A 22,100-nucleotide genomic window follows, 5' to 3' on the forward strand; every position below is an offset into this window, starting at 1 on the left:
TTCCAGGTGGGACTGGCTCGCCACCAGAAAGCAGGCAGGATGTGTGTCCCGGAGGACCGGAAAAGTAAGGGTGTCGATTTCAAAATAAAAGCCTTAACTCCCAAAAGTGCAATAAAACAAAACGAAAGGAATGAAATCAACTCAAATCAACAAAATAAAACGTTTAGGAGTATTAGTGGAATGTATTAAAGTGTATTTTGTGATGGGGTGTAATTATCTATACAAGGCAACAAGGCACTTGTTACATTCACCCCACAGAATTACACCTACATCGAAGGGGGAAAAAAAAACTGTGCCTACCTCGTGTCACACTAGTCACAAGCTTACTATGAGAACCACACACTGCGGAACAATCCAACGATACCTGTCACCTAATAAAAGGCCAGGAGGGCACTAGGAGTGGCCAACTCCCACCATACCTCCAGGGATAACGACGGTGCCTTATACACCATCCAGCTACACTTGACCATACCATGACGAGAGCACATACACATAAATAAAACTGTTACTCCTTATCACCACAAAGGACACTATCAGGCTGTAAGCGCTATACACAACACTGCAGCTAACCTCACACACGTTTGATAGAGGCTTGTGGCTCGAAGCCCATCATACTCTCAAGTTGGACCATCGTCTCTATCAGCCGAAAGACTGGCTTGATGACCCTACCGAACCTGGACGTGTAGTGTTCAGTGGTCTGTGGACCCTGGCTCTGACCAGGCACACTGACACTCATTAGCTCAGGAGTACGCCCTGGTTGTGTGGACACAACACTGTCCTCACACTGGACTACAGCAGGGGGGGAACTCGGTGGAGCAAGCAACAGTGGGGGACTGGCGGCACTTGCCACTGGAAGCTCACTCAGAGCAGGGGACATCCCCTGGGGGGAATACGGACGTAGCCCGTCATCCTCACTCTCCACTGAAGACTGCTCTTGCACCCATGATGCGGTGCGATCCCCATCAGGTCCATCTCCCATGGAAGGTCCATCTCCCATGGAAGGCTCTGCTGCCACACTGTCCACGTCTGAGGCGCTAGCTTCAGACATGACTGAGAGGGAGGCTTCCTCTTGCACCCATGATGCGGTGCGACCCCCATCAGGTCCATCTCCCATGGAAGGTCCATCTCCCATGGAAGGCTCTGCCACCACACTGTCCGCGTCTGAGGCGCTAGCTTCAGGCATGACTGAGAGGGAGGCTTCACCAGGCGCACAGGTGTCGCTGTCCGCGGCTAGACCCTCATCATCAAATGACCCGTCCAAGGGGAGGAAGTTGACCTGAAGCAGGAGGTTCCTGTGGACTGTCTTCTCCCGTCCAGTCCGGTCTCTGATCCGATATATGTGGCACTGTGGTCTGGAAGCGATGACGGTGTAGACGTCCGGCTCCCATTTGTCCGCCAGCTTCCGCTTCCCTCTGGCGCCCTTGTTCGCCACCAGGACCCGATCACCCACCGAGAGGGGCAAGCCCTTCATCTTTTTGTTGTACTGGTCAGCCTGATGCCCCTGTTCCACTGAGGTGTGCCTCTCGGCCAACAGCATAGCAGACTGGAGATCGGCCGCCAGGGACTTCACATAGGCATCATAGTCACAGACCACCTCGTCCTGGAGCACATTCTTAAACAGCAGATCAACTCAGGGCTGTACGCTAAGCTTTTTCACTAGGGGCACACTTGCCCCTAAATGAGAAATTTAGGGGCAAAAAATATTTTTTAGGGGCAAATTTTTAAATAACAATTTTACCATTATTTATATCGATTGTTTTTATATAATTTTTTTTAATAAAATATATATATTATATAATCATACTTGTAGTTGTATTATCTGCGAGACATCGCCACCACGCAACAAGTCTAAATGCTCGCTATATGCAACCAGCTCCACTGTCTGTGTGTACTGAGTAGCCTCCAGCTACGGCCAGGATTCTCCGGAGCTGCAGCTGGGCCCTATACTGTAGCCTCCAGCTACGGCCAGGATTCTCCGGCGCTGCAGCTGCTCCCTATTGACTATATTCAGCGTGCCCTCAGCTCGAATACGCATCGACTCAGTGTTATAATACATTGATATCAGGACGGAGCTATCTGAACTATTTAGTTTAAAACCTGTTCCACCCCAGGTGAAATCTGCATAAAATGTATACCTATGGTAAATGGAATATTGCTCCACTTCTACAAGGGCTATTTGCATATTCTTGGTATCTAGGAACATCTATGGACCTCAATGAATGTATTCTCAGTGTCAGAAATATTGTGTCTATTACTAGGCTTGCTTAAATTCTGATGAAACAAAGGAAAATATGAATCTTTGACAGTGAATAAAACCATGATAATAATGACCAAACTTAAAAAACTGCCACTGAGCTAATTCAGTACCCTCTTGAGATCATGTGTACAAAAGATCTAAGGAAATTAATAAAGGGAAGATGATAAAATTGAAGGTTTTGTATATACAGTACTGAATTCTCCCATCCGGACCAATGCAATTTGAAATATTATTATAGAATATAGAATATATGCTTATACATTACCTTATTATAGCCAATTCGCACATTTATATATATATACATATAGTCAGGGCCGCCTGGGAGAAATGCGAGGCCCTGTGCGAGATTTAACGCGAGCCCCCCCCCCCCCCAAAGGTAAAATAAAAAATTATATATATATATATGTATATTTTTTTTTTTTTTTTTTACAGTCAACATTCTTAAATAATAGCGCTGCCCGAGGCGGGGCATGATACAGTCAACATATAGCAAAAGAGAGAGCGAGAGAGAGCTCCCGTTCTACAGTCAATATACAGTGTACAGAGAGAGAGAGAGAGAGAGAGAGACACATTGGAAAGAAATTGAAATGCTATTTGGCCCTAAACAGAGAGTACACAGTGGCAGAATACCTGAGCACTGTGACTGAAGATCCTTGAGCACAGCCTAGCCATCGAGAAAGGCCGCCATAGGCAGACTGTGTGTGTTAGAAAGAGAGAGAGAGAGAGAGAGAACATGTGTGTTTGTCATGTGTGTGTGTGTTAGAGAGAGACTAGAGCATGTATGACAGATTCAAAAGGACAAAGATCAACACTTAAATCCAAGAGAGAGAGAGAGAGAGAGAGAGAGAGAGAGAGACACATTGGAAAGAAATTGAAATGCTATTTGGCCCTAAACAGAGAGTACACAGTGGCAGAATACCTGAGCACTGTGACTGAAGATCCTTGAGCACAGCCTAGCCATCGAGAAAGGCCGCCATAGGCAGACTGTGTGTGTTAGAGAGAGAGAGAGAGAGAGCACATGTGTGTTTGTCATGTGTGTGTGTGTTAGAGAGAGACTAGAGCATGTATGACAGATTCAAAAGGACAAAGATCAACACTTAAATCCAACAAGAAGAGGGTATACCAGAGAAACCAAAGCAGCAAGGAGCCAATGGCCGACATCAGCTAAATAGGCTAGCCAGGTACTGTGACACCAGGCCACACACAGCTTTGGCCAATGGCCCAACGCTACCCAAGCTACACAAACGACCATTCACACACAGCACATGTCGTATCTCCAAATGTTGTGAAGTAGCATATGTTTTGCCTGGAAAAAAACATCGTTATTAACAAAACATTCGGGAGGGGAAGGAAGGAAGAGTGGGGTAATGTCATGACATTTTCATTAATCCAAGTTACCTGCACGAGGAACGCAGGACGAAAGGCCGCAACACAGGTCTCCACGTTGACGAAAGGCCTCTCGCTGGCGGGACAAAAAGAAGCTATGGCCAGAGCCTTGTCATGGTGCAGGCCCGACTACATCTTCTGTCAAAGGGCCTGCTATTCTCAAGGCTAACTGATAGCATCAAACGAACGTTCCCAGCTGACGCTAAACAGCTAACTGGCTAACAGTTAGCTCACACAGTTAGCTACTAGTAGTATTAGCTAGTCGACCAGTTTGGCTCCAGAGAGAGAAAGAGAGATAGGGTCAGGTGACTCAGGTCCACGGCGGGTATATAATCATAGGTTGACTCACCATAACGCAGTATCAACGTGGAAGGAGACTTTCTTGGCCCCACGGTGTAATTTCTTCTTCTTCTTCTTCGAGTACTTTCCGGCAGACTGGACACCTTTCGGCGTATTGCTGCCTAACAGATTTATCTGCTCACAAGTTCTCTTCTCCTTCTTTTGAAAAGACATCCACTCGCCTCGCTCCTCTGAATAGGTTAGCTAACGCTAGTTAGCATTTAGCTAAGCTAGCTACTAGCCGACATCATGGCTATACCATGAAAGGCTCCGGCCATTTGTCCCGCTAGCGAGAGGCCTTTCGTCAACGTTCCTTGGTGACCGACCGACTGATAATGACCGACCTCTTTCTTCGTCTTGGCTGGCATAACTAAGCATAGTCAAAAGCTGCACGCGCGAAAATGTCAAACGCAGCCGACTCACGCTGCCACGCCGGCGTACTACACTGTCTACACATGATGTAAGTAAAACCACTCCCTTCGTTGAAACCAATGCTGCTGCAGAACCCCAGAGGCTGAGCTCCAATAGTGAGTATGTCTGCAGCTGCAGGACTGCAGACCCAGGAACAAGTCAGACACATTCTACAAACGTGTCTAATGTGAAATATATAAGCATATAAGCAAAACTAGATTTTAGGTCTGTGATGAAAAAGGGCCTCGCGGGAAGGGGGGCCGCGCAAAAAAAAAAAAAATAATAATAATATATATATATTTTTTTTTGCGAGGCCCCCCTTCCCGCGAGGCCCTGTGCGACCGCACTGCTCGCACACCCCCTGAGGCGGCCCTGCATATAGTATCTTTCAAATGGCCGAGTTCAATTTGGATATAGTATCACCAGGCATGTATAATAACATATACAGATATTTAATGTAATCGACTGTACTTTTTTATTTCTCCCACAGTGTAATCATTTTGTAACTAATTTCAGATCTAATTATTCCTACATGATTACAATAGTGTGGAGAAACTGACTGCGTTTCAATATTTGTCAAAAACGTTACCTTTTGTAGCTTATTATCGCGAATCATAACAATTATTGATATGATTCATTCAGAATGCTGAACTTTGAACGACCATAGCGGACCATGGGAAGTGTAGTTTTGAGAAATTCCGACGCTGGCAGATAGCTGGCGAGGCGCTCTTCAAAATGGCCGCAAAAAAACTACAATTCCCATGGTTCAACATTTCCATTTACGCTTCAGCGTCAAAAACGCGAGTGAAAAATAAAAACTTAAAATGATATAAACTCACTTTTAACCTATTGCTAAACTATTGCCAACCTAACGTTTTACATTCTACATGTATTTGTGACATAGTAGTGATAATAATACTTGAAAACTTTTTTAATTTAAAAAAATTTTAAATTATTGCATCACTCATAAAAATACTAATATATGATAATAATGTCAAAAAGGGGTCGGTACCGTGGCCGTGGGGTGGAACAGGTTAATGGGACGTTTCGTTTTGAACAGTAAGCTAACGCAAGCTATCATGCACTACTAGACTTACTGGAGCATTTGTTGATAGCTATCAGTAGCTAGCCGGCTGGCAGGCTCACCGAGGTCCCAGTGTTTACAACAGCCACGGGTGCGAGAGGGCTGGAGGAGGAGCAGATGCCACATCTCTCTCCGTGTGTCTGAGTTCAGTTCAGTTCGGCTCACTATAGGAGGTCGAACAACGCGTCGAAAATATGAAGCAATACTAACTTTACTTTTCTTCATAGCTAAATCAGACAGTCAGCCAGTCTATCAGAGTGAGTGCTCAGTCGATTGTTCCCGCTGATCATACCTGCTGAGTGCTCACTGCTCAGCTCGCATGAGTGACGTCATCGCGTCATCACACGCCTTGGATAATTTAGGAGTGAAATGCGAAACCAAGGCTTGAAAGCACTACTCGCAAGCCCGCCCCCAGATAATATTTACCAATTGCAACGGCCAATTAAAGGGGCAATTCGCGACGATATCATCGCACTGTACAGCCCTGCAACTGGCAGACGCGGGACCCTCCCGAACATCAGGTAAAAGGGGGCAAAGCCAGTCGTCTCATGCTGTGTACAATTGTAGGCGAAGGTCAGGCTCTGGACCATCTGGGGCCATCTGTGCTTAGACTCCGATGGCAGGGAGCGCAGCATTCCACCCAGGGTCCGATTGAATCTCTCAGTGCCACCATTCCCCATAGGGTGATACGGAGTGGTCCGGGACTGCGTGACCCCTGCTAACTCCAGCAGCTCCGCCATCAACTCACTCTGGAAGTTCGCTCCTTGGTCCGAATGCAGGCGCTGTGGGAAGCCATACACACAGAAATAGTTGTCCCACAGCTTTTTAGCAACCTTCTTCGCGGTTTGGTCTTTGCAGGGGAAGGCGTGGGCCAGCTTTGTAAAGTGGTCAGTTATGACCAGAACATCCACAGACTTGTTGTTATTATCTTCAGCTGACCAGAAGTCGATGCACACCAGCTCCAGTGGTGCAGAGGTTATTATGCTCTCCAGAGGGGCTCTGGCCGCCGGCTCTGGAGTCTTGCTGAGTACGCATCTGGGACAGTTCCTCACATGGCCCCGCACATCCTTCTCCATGTCATACCAGTAGAAACGCTGACGTACGAGAGACAGCGTTCTAGGTTGACCTTGGTGACCAGCCAAGTCATGCACTCCAGACAGCGCCTCCGACTTCAAGGACTCAGGCAGAACATACTGGAACCTCTTGTGCCTGGTCATGTGGTCCTTCGTAACCCTGTACAATATGCCGTTCTGCATAGCGAGCCTCTCCCACTGCTTCAGCATCCTCAAGGCGGGCTGATCCTCATAGCAGCGCTCGCGTCTGGAGGGTCTGCGGCCCCTTTCAACGTAAAAGATGACTGGAGACGGTGGCGTCTTTTCGCTGGCGGGCCTGCAGATCGGCCAACGACAAGGAGGAGACTGCGTCGTGGTCGGCAGTGACAACAGTGGACAGGTGACCCGCCATAGATACTGCCCTGTGTCTTGGCGCAGAGTCCCAGTCTTCCTGGGAGGAAAGCACCGTGGAGGTCTCATCCGCCGACATGGACACATCAGCAACCGCACATCCAGAAGGGGTCACTAGAGCTTGGGGCTGGCATGTCAGACGGAAGATATCCTGCACCCCCCTGTTCTCCACATCACACACCTGCTCCAGAAGAGCGGAGTAAGGCTCGGTCAAGAGACGCCGGCTGAGCGGCCTCACGAAGGGATCTCTGCTCAGCGCATCGGCCACTGTATTCAGCCTCCCAGGCACATGCTTGATGTCGAAGCAGTAAGGGGCCAGCTTGGACACCCAGCGCTGCTCGCATGCGTCAAGTTTAGGCTTGGTCATGATGTACGTGAGTGGATTATTATCAGTCCACACAGTGAACTTGTGACCCTTGAGCCAGTGACTGAATTTGTCACACACTGACCATTTGAGGGCCAGGAACTCCAGTCTGTGGGCAGGATAGTTCGCTTGACTGCGGCTGAGCGACTTGCTCGCAAAGGCGATTGGTCTGGCCTTCTCCTCCCCGACAGGGACTTGAGAGAGCACTGCTCCAATACCGTCCAACAACTCGTCAGTGGAGAGGATGAACGGCCTCTCAAAGTCCGGGTGAGCCAGCACTACACATTCGACGAGCGCCCTCTTGAGCTCCTCAAACGCAGTCTCACAGGCGGGAGTCCAGTCCTCAGGAGTCAGCTTCCGGAACGTACCGGCTCTCGTACGACCAGCACTGGTCTTCCCTTTTCTCTTCTGGCCAGCTGTCAAGGCAAAGAGGGGCTTGGCTATACTGGAGCAGCCATGTATGACATTTTGGTAATACAACACCATGCCGAGGAAGGATCTCACTCTCTTCTGAGCGGGAGTGCGGCCATCCGACTCCATCAGATCCTCTCTCTGGAAGCCAGAGATGACGGAGACCTTCTCTTGGTCGACAGAGACTCCACTGGCATCGACCACATGACCCAGGAAGCTGACCGACCTCTGTAAGAAGTTACATTTCTTCTGTGAGAGCTTGAGGTTGTTCACTCTGAGTCTGCAGAAGACCACCTCCAATCGCTTCAACGCCTCCTCCTCAGACGGCGCAAACACCAGCAGGTCGTCCAAGTAGCACAAGAGGCTGGAGTAGTTGCCGAGCATCATACGCATGAAAGATGCCGGACTGTTGCACAGGCCTTGCGGGAGTCTGTTGTACTCGTACAAGCCCAGTGGTGTTGTGAAGGCCGTGTACCGCCGGTCAGACACATGGAGAGGGACGTTGTAGAACCCTGAGGTGCGATCCATGGTGCTAAAGAAAGCATTCCCACCAAGGGCAGCAAGGCAGTCGGACTGATGGGGCAACGGATGAGCATCTTTGACGGTCTTTGCGTTGAGCCAGCGGAAATCCGTACAGATCCTGAGGTCTCCATTCTTCTTCCACACCATGACCAGAGGTGAGGCATACTCGCTCATCGACTTGGAGATTATCCCCTTCACCTCCATCTCAGTCAACACCTCTCTCAGTTTGATAGTCAGCTGGGGGGACACGCCTAAAGGGCAGGCGGAACGGACGGTCGTCCGAGAGGTGGATACGGTGCACAAAGTCTTTGACCTCTCCACAGTCCAGCTTGTCCTTGGAGAAGACATCTTGATACGTCACCAGTAGGTCAGCTAGCCTCTTCTTCCCATCAGGAGACACCTCACATGACTTGATGTTCACGTCCTCCAGTCCACAGTCGGCCAACATCTGCTCAGCATCTAACGAGGAGCCAGGAGAGGCGGAGGAGCTGGAGACACCAGACTGCTGCTGACACAGGCCCTGAGTGATTGACAGATCCTCAACAGCAAGACAAGGTGAGACATCAGCCAGTTTGGCATTACGACGGAGCGTGATGGGGCTCTGTGTCGGGTTCAAGACCTTCATGGGGACCCAGCGGTCGCCCCACATGGGAGTCACCACTCTCCCCACTATGATGTTGCGAGGGGCCGACCTCGCTGAGGTGGGCTCCACAATGACTGTACTCCCAGGAGACACATGTGCACTGGCTGGTAGCTTCCCCCACACTAGATACTCCTGCTGAGGGAGGAGGGTAACCGCCTGGCATAGCTTCACTGTGCCTATCACCCCGGGCGGGTCTGGGCCCGACCAGCGGGAGGTGCAGCTTAAGAGCTCAAGGAACTTCTCACACTCAGGGTCTCTGTTTCTGCAGGACACAAGCTCCCAGTACCTCTCAGTCGACTTCAGCCTTTGGAGAACGGACTTGATTACATTAGTGCCAATTATAAACTCGTCTCTCTGACCTGGCACAACCAACGTAGGAACCACAAATTTTGACCCACAAACTTCAATCTCCAAATCATAGACACACTTTGGTCGAGTAGTCAAGCCACCACAACCAACCAGCACCACATTCACAGGTGCCGGCTGGACACGAGAGAGAACACCAGCGGTTTGTAACTTTTGTTCACCCTCCTCACTGAGCGTGCATGACATACTACCAGAATCCAACATCCCCCTCAATGTGTACTTGTCACTGACTAACACTGGAGCATAAAACAGTTCACTAGCTCCGTTCACTCTCTGCGACCCAACAAAGATGGCTGTTTCGTTTTCTGGAAGTAATCTGCAGCTGTTTACATAGATGGCTTCTAAGTCTGGTTCTCTCTCGAGGGTTTCATTCACTTTGCCCATACTATCCCTCTCATTGCATGGGCTGGCTAGTTTAAAGGGGCAGCATTGACAGGATGGGTCTGAGCGGGTCTGTTGGAGGGAGATGCTGATCCAGCTGATGGCTGGGAGATGCCGGGGCATGAGTCCTCATAGTGACCAGGGCGGAAACAGCGGTGGCACAGCCGATAGAGCATACAGTGTTGATAAGTGTTATGCCTGCTGTCTTGACACACTTCGCATGGGTCGTGCTGGTTGTGCGGGTAACTCTGCTGATTCGGTCTGGCCTGGTTGCGCGAATAACCCTGCTGACTCGGTCTGGCCTGGTTGCGCGAGTAACTCTGCTGACTCGGTCTGGCCTGGTTGCGTGAGTGGTACGTCTGCCCATTACTTGGCTGGATGTGGGAGTGAGACGGCTGACCAGGCTGAGCCTGTACTGCTGGGGCCAGCAAGGCCGAACACAGTGAGAGCACACGGTCTAACAAGTCAACCACCTGATGAAGGCCAGGGTCTACAGAGGAGGGACACGCCGGGGCAGGAGTCATTAAGATGGGTGTAGGAGGGCTGAGGGCCTGCGCTGCGGCTAAGACCCTGTGGGGCTCACCAAGCTGTTCATGAGAAGAGCCAAAGGAGGGAGGCTGCTGTGACTGCACAACAACAGAAGACTGCTGGGCCCCACCATACAGGACAGGAGGGGATGGGCCACCAGCCATGGGGCTCTGACTGCATGCCGAGATGTTAACCTGCTGTGCCCGTGAACTGGATCTCCTTTGGTCTCTCTGGTAACCATCTAGACGCTCCTGGACCTCAGCTGCAGTCCACTGCTCCACAGGCTTCAGCTGGAAGGACATAGCTAGACTGGGATCTGGGCAGTGCGTGATCAACATCATCACGACCTCGGCGCTCGCATCATCAACACACCGACCCCGGCGACGTAGACACTCATCTGCAACATCGATTGCTTTATTCAGCCGGACCCAGTAATCCATCACTCCCTCACTAGGCCTGGGAACCATGGCATAGAAGTCGGCCATGGGCATACTGGAGTATGTCAGCTCGCTGAAGTTACGCTTTAAAATGTCAAACACAACTGCAGGGGTCATATTGGCAGACAACTCAGGCCGGCTACGCAGTGACACCTTCACTATGTCTCTAGCTTTACCAGTCAACCTGCCCATCACTAGATCACACAATTCTCTGTCGGTTTTACAACTCGTTCTAGACAGATACACTAGCATCATGTCTTCCCACTCATGTATGGAGACTGGCTCAGTGCGATCACCTCTGAAGAACGGAGGTGGTTTAGTCTCCGCCTGCACTATTACTTTCATCCTTGACATGTCTGCACACCCAGAAAAACATTGTGGTTGGGGTGCGGGGACCTTTGGCTCAGGGGCGGGGACCTGGGGCTCAGGGACGGGGACCTGGGGTAGAGCCATATGGAATCCGCGATCACTGAATCGCGGACGGAATCGCGGAATTGAGCAATAAAAATGGAATCCACTATAAAAAAAAAAAAAAATTAATTAAAAACGTTTTTTTTTTTTTTTTTTTACTTTTTTTTTTTTTTTATGTTGTGGGACTTGTACAGTACTTTGTTCAACTTTGTCAGTGCTGTAAAGTTTAAACCTTTTAAAATCTTAGACAAACGAAACACTTTGCTTTCATGAAATATTGTAAGCCGTCATTTGAGGCTTTATAAAAGCAGCACAATGAACACAAATCTGTCAGTGCAGAGTCCAACCTCATCTTAAATAACAAACAGCATTGCTTGTTGTAGTTAACAAAGAGAGGCAGAGTTGATTTTGCAAAAATATATATAATTTTTTTTTTTTTTTAAATAATCAAATTTTATTTTCATATTCGAATCCCATGCCCATCGAACGAAGCTTCAAAGTATTTAAGACGGCCCTATTAAATGGACTGTTATATCTTATTAAATTGTGGACATTTATTCATTCCCACTTATTAGACACTATTTCTGATGGTAAAATGAGCGTACAAAGCAAAATACAGAATTCTGAAATATTAAAACGGAAAAAACGGAAGTTGGAAAAAAATAAAATGGAATTTGGAAAAAAATAAAACGGATTTCATATGGCTCTAACCTGGGGCTGATAACTGGTCTGGTGCATGGCATGCAGAGTAGATGCAATTTGTTCTCCTATCTGTATGGCAAGGTCTGTGACGAGGCTGCCTAAATCCTCTGACCTAGCAAGTTGCGGGGCTGCGTCATTGCCATGCGTGATTGGAGTAGATGTGGCCACTGGCCCCACTGCTTCAAACACTGACTGGCGAACTGTAGACTGACTCAGTTCCACAGGTCTTCCCCTCCCACACATAAGAGCTGACTGACCTAGTTCTGTAGGACCCACTGGTCTTCCCCTCCCATACATAAGAGCTGACTGACCCAGTTCTGTAGGACCCACTGGTCTTCCCCTCCCATACATAAGAGCTGACTGACCCCTGCCATATACAGGCATCATACCCACCATCTCCAGATCTGGTGCCAATGCCTCGGACATGTTCAAGAATTAAAAATAAAAATGCTTTAGAGGGCTATAAACAAAAGAAAAGTATGTGTGAATGTGTTAAATGGCCGCTCGTTACTGCTCAGACTTTAAACACTAGACTACACACGAATACATGTAGGCTACTGTATGGCTATCCATTCACAATTTACCAGAACAGATGGGGGGAAAAAAAATATATATATATATATATATCTCATTACCAGCCAACCATATAAACAAATTAGTTCCTAATTATATTTACAGTGGGCATGTGTTAGATAGCAACACTTGTTACTGCTCAAACTTTGAACATTAGACCATAGGCTATCTATTCACAATACATAACAGATGAAAGAAAAAGAAAAAAAATACAATGGTCTTGTACAACTAGTGTCGTTTCCAATTACTGTATCATTACAATAATATTTACAATTACAATCTATAGCATATTATTATCAAACAAAAACAACCAATATCCCATGTGCGCTTATCCTATGCGCACACGTTAACGTTCGACGTTGTACTCAGCACAGCCAGTTGAATGAAGAAGCGGCGTGCAGACAGCGTCCCCGGTGGACAGACGAGCGTTGTCCGTTGTCCGAGGTCGAACGGCACCAAGTGTGACCGGTGTACTCTGACGGCGTTGTGTTAAGGACGACAGACATGGATGACTGTTGACAGTCTTTATTTCCCTCCTGTTAGGTTACAAAGGCAACAATATGCAGCAGCATTAGGTACACATCGACATCTGCAGCACGAGCCCACGGAGTTCCAGGTGGGACTCGCTCATAAGAATGACACATTTTAATACATACAATTACATTGGAAAAATATACACAATTGAATACAAAACGGACACATGGGAGCTACTGTACACACATACCTGTTAGGTTACAAAGGCAACAATATGCAGCAGCATTAGGAACACATCGACATCTGCAGCACGAGCTATGGTTGAGAAAAGACGTGACTCCATTAACTCTGTTAGCAGCGCACGTGTGTGCAAACTTCCTACATGCTATTAAAGTGCATTTTACCCAGTCAAACCTCCCACAAAACAACTGCACAGGTACATATTAACAACAGTAGTTACATTACAAACTCGTTTCACAGTTTTAGGAATGTAACATACAATATTTAACAACTTTTAGACCGAAGTCTTTCACTGAACATAAGAAGTAGTGCTCACCCCACGGAGTTCCAGGTGGGACTGGCTCGCCACCAGAAAGCAGGCAGGATGTGTGTCCCGGAGGACCGGAAAAGTAAGGGTGTCGATTTCAAAATAAAAGCCTTAACTCCCAAAAGTGCAATAAAACAAAACGAAAGGAATGAAATCAACTCGAATCAATAAAATAAAACGTTTAGGAGTATTAGTGGAATGTATTAAAGTGTATTTTGTGATGGGGTGTAATTATCTATACAAGGCAACAAGGCACTTGTTACACTTGCAGAAACGGCGAGAAAGGAGCCTTGAAGTTGTACAATCCCATTTTAATTGTAGAAAGTGCCAAATGTTTTCCATGTTTGTACTTTACCGTCTCCATGGCAACTAACTGCGAGCATCTGCAGCGACGTGATTCTGTTCACAATGAAATGTTACATTTCTCCCGATACCGGGAGCTCCCGCTGTTAGCTCGATCGTAGCTGTAGCTTCAAGTCCACTTTTATTATCACATACGGTACAAGTAGATTACAGTGAAATGCTTGGTTCTGTATGAGCCTCCTGAGGTTGTGCTTCATACAGTAAACATGAACCATATCAACACAATCCCAGGCCTTTATACATGCAGGCTTCCTTTAGTGTCCCAGGCCTTTATACATGCAGGCTTCCTTTAGTGTCCCAGGCCTTTATACATGCAGGCTTCCTTTAGTGTCCCAGGCCTTTATACATGCAGGCTTCCTTTAGTGTCCCAGGTCTTTATACATGCAGGCTTCATTTAGTGTCCCAGGCCTTTATACATGCAGGCTTCCTTTAGTGTCCCAGGCCTTTATACATGCAGGCTTCCTTTAGTGTCCCAGGCCTTTATACATGCAGGCTTCCTTTAGTGTCCCAGGCCTTTATACATGCAGGCTTCCTTTAGTGTCCCAGGTCTTTATACATGCAGGCTTCCTTTAGTGTCCCAGACCTTTATACATGCAGGCTTCCTTTAGTGTCCCAGACCTTTATACATGCAGGCTTCCTTTAGTGTCCCAGGCCTTTATACATGCAGGCTTCCTTTAGTGTCCCAGGCCTTTATACATGCAGGCTTCCTTTAGTGTCCCAGGCCTTTATACATGCAGGCTTCCTTTAGTGTCCCAGACCTTTATACATGCAGGCTTCCTTTAGTGTCCCAGGTCTTTATACATGCAGGCTTCCTTTAGTGTCCCAGGCCTTTATACATGCAGGCTTCCTTTAGTGTCCCAGGTCTTTATACATGCAGGCTTCCTTTAGTGTCCCAGACCTTTATACATGCAGGCTTCCTTTAGTGTCCCAGGCCTTTATACATGCAGGCTTCCTTTAGTGTCCCAGGCCTTTATACATGCAGGCTTCCTTTAGTGTCCCAGGCCTTTATACATGCAGGCTTCCTTTAGTGTCCCAGGCCTTTATACATGCAGGCTTCCTTTAGTGTCCCAGGCCTTTATACATGCAGGCTTCCTTTAGTGTCCCAGACCTTTATACATGCAGGCTTCCTTTAGTGTCCCAGGCCTTTATACATGCAGGCTTCCTTTAGTGTCCCAGGCCTTTATACATGCAGGCTTCCTTTAGTGTCCCATGCCTTTATACATGCAGGCTTCCTTTAGTGTCCCAGGCCTTTATACATGCAGGCTTCCTTTAGTGTCCCAGGCCTTTATACATGCAGGCTTCCTTTAGTGTCCCAGGCCTTTATACATGCAGGCTTCCTTTAGTGTCCCAGGCCTTTATACATGCAGGCTTCCTTTAGTGTCCCAGGCCTTTATACATGCAGGCTTCCTTTAGTGTCCCAGGCCTTTATACATGCAGGCTTCCTGTAACGGCCAAAATGGATTTAATGTGCAGTGGATTTATGTGACCAGGGGGTGGCGCTTCTTTTATTTAAGCGTCAGGTACACCTGTATGAGGAGGAGTTTTGACCCGGAAAAGGGCAATGGTTTTTGACCGCACGCACGACGCAGGTCCACAGGTCGAAATGTTTGTATCTAATTAGTTATTGTGTTCATTATTATTTTATCAGTTTATGAAGACATTCTGTTTGACGGTGAGGGAAAATAAACACCATTTTCCCAGTAAAGCTGCCTGCACGTATCATTGGGACAAAGGACTGTTTTGGTATGAGACCAGGAGTAGAACGGCACGTCAGCCAGTCTAGCTACGGGATCAAAACTGCTCAGTAGCTCCGTATAGACGGGAGCTCCTTTAATACTTCCTTTAGTGTCCCAGGCCTTTATACATGCAGGCTTCCTTTATTGTCCCAGGCCTTTATACATGCAGGCTTCCTTTATTGTCCCAGGCCTTTATACATGCAGGCTTCCTTTAGTGTCCCAGGCCTTTTTTTTTTGATCCACTTTTTCTCCCATTTTCTATATTTTCTCCCATCCCAATTTCGTATCATCCAATTCAACCCTCCCCTGTCACGAACGCTGTTTCTTGCCTCCCACAAGCTGGCTGCAATGTGGACTAAGTCATACATAGCACGAGTCCCCTCCGGTACTTGAGGTAACAGCAGTCGCATCTTTTCACCTGCGCAGCTCGATCTCTCAGTGGCGAGGAGTAACGCGTGGGAGGCTCACGCTGCCCCCGACAATTCCTGATTCTACTGCACAGGCGCACCAACCGACCTGTAGGAGTCGCTGTCCACAACGCCCGATCCCCACCCATCAGTTTCCCACCCCCTAATACGGCCAATGTGTATTAGTATGAACGACCAGCTAAACTGAAAGCAATGTGGAGCGCTGGGCTCGAACAGGCGAGCCCAGCGTCTCCGTCATTTGTGGCGAGCGCCTTGCCCACTACGCCACGTAGCCGCCCCAGTGTCCCAGGCCTTTATACATGCAGGCTTCCTTTAGTGTCCCAGGCCTTTATACATGCAGGCTTCCTTTAGTGTCCCAGGCCTTTATACATGCAGGCTTCCTTTAGTGTCCCAGGCCTTTATACATCAGAATCAGAAAGGTCTTTATTGCCAAGTATACTTTACACATACAAGGAATTTGCTTTGGACGTTACTGGTGCGACATTAGCGGACATACATTAACTGGAACCTGTTGCCACACAAGGACAGCGGCCCATTGGCCCGCTACATTCCTGGCGATGCCGAACCACCGTTCCTGGGCAAGTTGCGTGCTGAACTAAGTGTGTGCGCTGCAGGAGTGCTCGACTACAAGCGAGGCGACTATCGCGAGTTCGTGCAGTTATGTCTTGTGTATCTGAGTGCAGACAGTGCAGAGCACACTCCAGTTAACTTCCAACGACCGGGAGCACTGCACAAGGCGCGGTGGATGGCTAAGCTGCTCTACACTCTCAAGCTGGCCTTGATGGAGCAGCACATTGCCTTGCTTCCTCAGGGGACCATCACTACACAGCAGCAGGTGCTGAAGATTCGGGCGTTTGCCAACTTCATCATGCACATCTACGCAACGTGGTGGTTGACCTGCGACACGGCCGTAGATGCGGCATGGAATGACCTTACACTCTACCACAACCTGTACGCATACAAGTCTGTTGACGAGGGCATCGCAGCATCAGCGATTAAGGCGCTGGAGCGGCACCTATGGTACCTGTCAGACGAGATGCTGCCCCTGGCACTCTTCATCACCAAGGTGCCAGTTGGCGAGCGGCGCGCACTTGCAGATGCTATATTGGAGCACAAGCCGGCTGATATATCCAGGCAAGCCCCACAGCTCCGCTTTGGCACTGGCTTCGGCAAGCCAAAGTTTCCAACCCTCTTGCCGACCACCAGCTTGGCTGACCTTGCCAACCGAGACTGCTGGTTCGGCATGCACCTGCTGCTGTAGAGGATTACATCGATCCCGTGTTTTTCTTTCACTGGATGTAGAGGATTGGGTTACCAGTACAATGTTGTGAATGACTGTGCCGAGCGTGGCGTCAAACTGACGTCAGACTTTGTGGCAGCAGCCAGGAGCACCTGCAGAATGTGCTACAGGCAGTTGAGCGTGACCGCTCAACACGGCCAAATCTTTGCTGCTGCAAGCGCAAGCTGGACCAGGTCTAGGACTCTAGGATGCTTGAGACATGTTTGAAAGACTATTTAAATGTTGTTATCAAACATTTTGTTCTTAAATGTTAGGGTTAATAAATGTTGTTCTCAAAAACTATTTCTTGCCGTTTTTGAAATTGCCTTGTCATGTTATCTAGTAAAACGCCCAAAAAGGCCCATTTTCATATATTTCACATGCTGTGTGCTACCTCTAAATCTCAACGAATCTTTCCCAAACTTTGCACAAATAATTTCTATAGGGGTGCACCGATATATCGGTCGGGTATCGGTATCGGCCGATAAGTGCCTTGTTGACTGCTATCGGCCTATTGGCCGATAAGCTCAAATGTGCCGATAGCAGTCGCCGATAAATAACCATCAATTTTTGTAGCGTCAAAAGGCAAAAAAAAATTCACTCGCGACCTACCTGCACAACGCCCGCCGTCCCCCACACACAAGCTACTGCATCAAAGTTACTTTATGATTAACAAGGCATTCGTTTTGTGGCATTAACGTTATATAGTTAGTGTTACACGGACAATAACATCAGCATATTATTATTACCCATAGCAGCAAGGCATTACTCCGAGTCCGTTCATTAGCTACCGGGAGATGCAAGACTAACGTTACTGGTGAAAATGTGATTTGCGTTGGAATACTCCTTTGCCAACTTGCTGTACTTTGCTTGCAGGTCTGCAGCCATTATTGCTGGATTATGAATAGCCCAAACTTTAGCCAAGGTAACGTTATGGCTAAACCTTTAACAATAGTTAACGCTAGCTTTCGGTTAGCTGTTCAATGCTATTAATAACACAACTCCCCGTCAACACCCTCTCTCGGGAAGATGGCATTTAAGAAAGTATCTGCTGTTAAAATGACACAAACATTTGTTTTGTGGCATTAACGTTATATAGTTAGTGTTACACGTTCAATAACAAGCATATTATTTACCCGACGATAGCAGTAAACAAGGCATTACTCCGTTAGTCCGTTCATAGCTGAGTTCCATTCCGTTGCTCATTCCGTACCAAACTACCCATTCTGCAATCTGTTAATAAAGTTTTCAACCAGACAAATGTATAGAAAGGCTTTGTTTTATTATAACATTTGTTGCAGTAAAATCATTTTGTCTCATTTGGTCATGCTGTGGAGCGCTGGTCGGCGGGCCGGGCAGCTAACGTATTCGCTCTCGCAAACAGAACAATGGCGGCATGCCCGAAGCCGATTGGTGGTAAGGACAGCAGGAGGTGGGTGCTAGCGGTGTGGTGTAATTGGCCGAATCGACTGTCAATCAAAATGGTTCCATTGCATTGGTTGAAAGCTCTGGTTGAGAGAATAGTATCCCGCTGCAGGCCGCCAGAATGGTTCCATTGCATTGGTTGAAAGCTCTGGTTGAGAAAATAGTACAAATACTTATATACAAATATACAAATATCGGTATCGGTATCGGCCGATAGTGTTAGTTGAACAATCGGTATCGGTATCGGTGGCCAATTTTCATATCGGTGCATCCCTAAATTTCTATGTTTGTCCGAACAAAATGCAACCCCAGACGGATTGATATGTTGAGATAAAATTTTTGCATTGCAATTTGATGCACCCTAATACACGGTGAATCAATAAAAGGATCGATATTTTCGAATGGCGATCAGGAATTGGAATAATCCATTTGTATACCATCTGATCTCGGGTAAGGAATCTATGTTACCAGGCTTAGTATAATCAGATCCGTTTTCACGGAGATATAAGCTTTTATGTGATTTGGCTGTGCGAGCGGTCAGTAACTAGGAGAATTGATTTTCAGCTCGCAGCACGAGCGTGCATGCGCACACATATACTATCGATAATCTAGCATTTATTTGAAAACGATTCATAAATAGGTCGAAAAATGACAACGTTCTAGAATATTCCAGTAAAGGGCGATTATCATGGAATGTCTTATTTTTTCCGTGAAATCGAGTGCACATGAAGACTAGGGTTAAGTAGCCAGTTTACACATGAAGACTAGGGTTAAGTAGCCAGTTTACACATGAAGACTAGGGTTAAGTACACAGTTTACACATGAAGACTAGGGTTAAGTAGCCAGTATACACATGAAGACTAGGGTTAAGTAGCCAGTTTACACATGAAAACTAGGGTTAAGTAGCCAGTTTACACATGAAGACTAGGGTTAAGTAGCCAGTTTACACATGAAGACTAGGGTTAAGTAGCCAGTTTACACATGAAGACTAGGGTTAAGTAGCCAGTTTACACATGAAGACTAGGGTTAAGTAGCCAGGGCATCCAGGGACTCTTCTATGCGCGGCAGTGGGTAATCGTCTTTCCTCGTCTTGGCGTTGAGTGGCCGATAGTCAACGCAGAGTCGTATGTTCCCATCCTTCCTCAGGACGACCACGATGTGCGAGGCGTAGGGGCTACAGCTCTCTCACAATGTCCTGCTGTAACAGCCCCTGGATGTGAGCCTTGACCAGTGAGAACTGAGAGGGGGGAAGGCGGCGGTATCGTTGGCGTACCGGGACATCATCCACCAGAGGGATTTCGTGGTGGATTAAGTTGGTGCAGCCCACATCCCCATCATAGCGGCTGAATGTGTCACTGTACTGTGACAACAGAGTCTTTGCTGTTGTTATTTCCTGGGGAGACAGGTCAGGCCATTTCAATTCCTCAAGGCCAGCGATGGTAGTGGGTGGAGGGGGCTCTGCCGCCATGGAGCAGATGAATGCAAGCTGCCGTCCTTCCTCCTGGGTCTGCTCCTCCACTTGTATGGTCTGGGATGAGGGCTGCACTTCAGCCAGATGAAGTGTCCCCAACACTGTCCATGGTTTCAGCCACTGGTCTTCCTCCCCCACATTAACCACAGGGACATTGACGGCCCCTCTGGAAACAGAGAGGAGGGCACTGGAGATTAGTAGATTGTTGGGCAGATTACCTTCTCCATACGACAGTGGCTCCAGTAGTACTGTATGGAGTGCTCGGCCCTGATTACATGTGGCCTCGACAAACCGTAGAGAACCCGCCGGTATCCGGATTGCCCTGCCCGGTAATGACACTGCCTCTCCCACTCTGCCGGTCTCCAGGAGCCGCTCCCTTTGTTGGCACCGGGATAGTGCGCTCGCCCATTCTGTCCCTGCTTGTTTAACTAGGGGGACAGAGAAGAGGTGGTTACCGTGTTCACGGAATAGTTCATCATAGCAACCACTGATAATGTTCATTCCCAGCAGGCCAGGCACAGCTACTTTCCGACGCTGGGTAAGCGGGTCGGGAGGGTCTTCTACGACCAAGATGCCCATCTGTGGGAGGACTTTTCCCAGGACTTCCACACAGGGCCGCCTGGGAGAAATGCGAGGCCCTGTGCGAGATTTAACGCGAGCCCCCCCCCCCCCCCCCCCCCCCCCCCCAAAAGGTTAAAAAAAAAATATATATATATATATATATATATATTTTTTTTTTTTCTTTTTCTTTTCTTCATACAGTCAACATATTCTTAAATAATAGCGCTGCCCGAGGCGGGGCATGATACAGTCAACATATAGCAAAAGAGAGAGCGAGAGAGAGCTCCAGTTCTACAGTCAATATACAGTGTACAGAGAGAGAGAGAGAGAGAGACACACATTGGAAAGAAATTGAAATGCTATTTGGCCCTAAACAGAGAGTACACAGTGGCAGAATACCTGAGCACTGTGACTGAAGATCCTTGACTATGTACAGACTCAGCGAGCACAGCCTAGCCATCGAGAAAGGCCGCCATAGGCAGACTGTGTGTTAGAAAGAGAGAGAGAGAGCATGTGTGTTAGAGAGAGAGCATGTATGAGAGAGAGAGAGAGAGAGAGCGTGTGTGTGTGTGTGTTAGAGAGAGAGCATGTATGAGAGATCCAAAAGGACAAAGATCAACACTTAAATCCAAAGAGAAGAGGGTCTATACCAGGGTTTGAAATTAACGGGGGCTTGGGGCAAGATGCCCTCGAAAATTGACCAAATGCCCTCGAACATCAGTTAAGGGGGGCAAAAAAAGCCCCCGACAGTTTACTAATTATATATATAATTATATATATGCTCTACAGTGCGAGCATTTCCCTCGTATTGCCCCTAATAATATGTGTGTGTGCAAACCGGAAAAATCATTTTCTTGCAGTGTGCGAGACAGACGAGTGATTGTGAAGATTACAAAACAGCTCCGCTGTTAATAGTTCAGATTGAAACTGGACTGAAATTCAGTTTTTGGGTGGAATGTTTGTTCCAAGGAGGAGGGAGGCGGGGCCCGCTGCGTGTTACAGGCACTTGAGAGGTGCTGCGATTCCTGCGAACACAGAGAGAGCGCTCTGCTCTCATCAAGCATTACACTGCTATCTTAACGTTAGCAAGCTAAGCATCTGCATAGCGCGACCTGTGTTCTGTGTAACGTTAAGTAACTTGTGTTCGGCGGGGAAAGACCATTCCATTTGTAACACAACTCTAAAAGAATAACATCCAAATCCGATCCCGATGCGCATTTCCTTCATTCCACAGCGCTGAGCGCGCAACGTATTTCATTGATCGATCTGGCCAGAGCCTATACTCACAAACGTTGCGTGTGTGGGGTTTTTCATCAATTTGAAACAAGCTTCTTGACTGTTGGAATTAGGGATGTTAAAAATAAAATATCTAATAATATTATTCAATATTAGACATTCGTTGATCCAGAGGCAACCGGTTATTATATCAAGACAACAACACAACTTGCCCTCACTCAGGGACAATAATATTTAATCTATTTAGATAGAGTATGTATGTATTATTTACAGATAATTGAAGGTACCTCAAAACATGAAAC

The sequence above is a fragment of the Notolepis coatsorum genome, assembly GCF_963971535.1.
Source record: "Notolepis coatsorum genome assembly, chromosome: 8".
NCBI lineage: Eukaryota > Metazoa > Chordata > Actinopteri > Aulopiformes > Paralepididae > Notolepis > Notolepis coatsorum.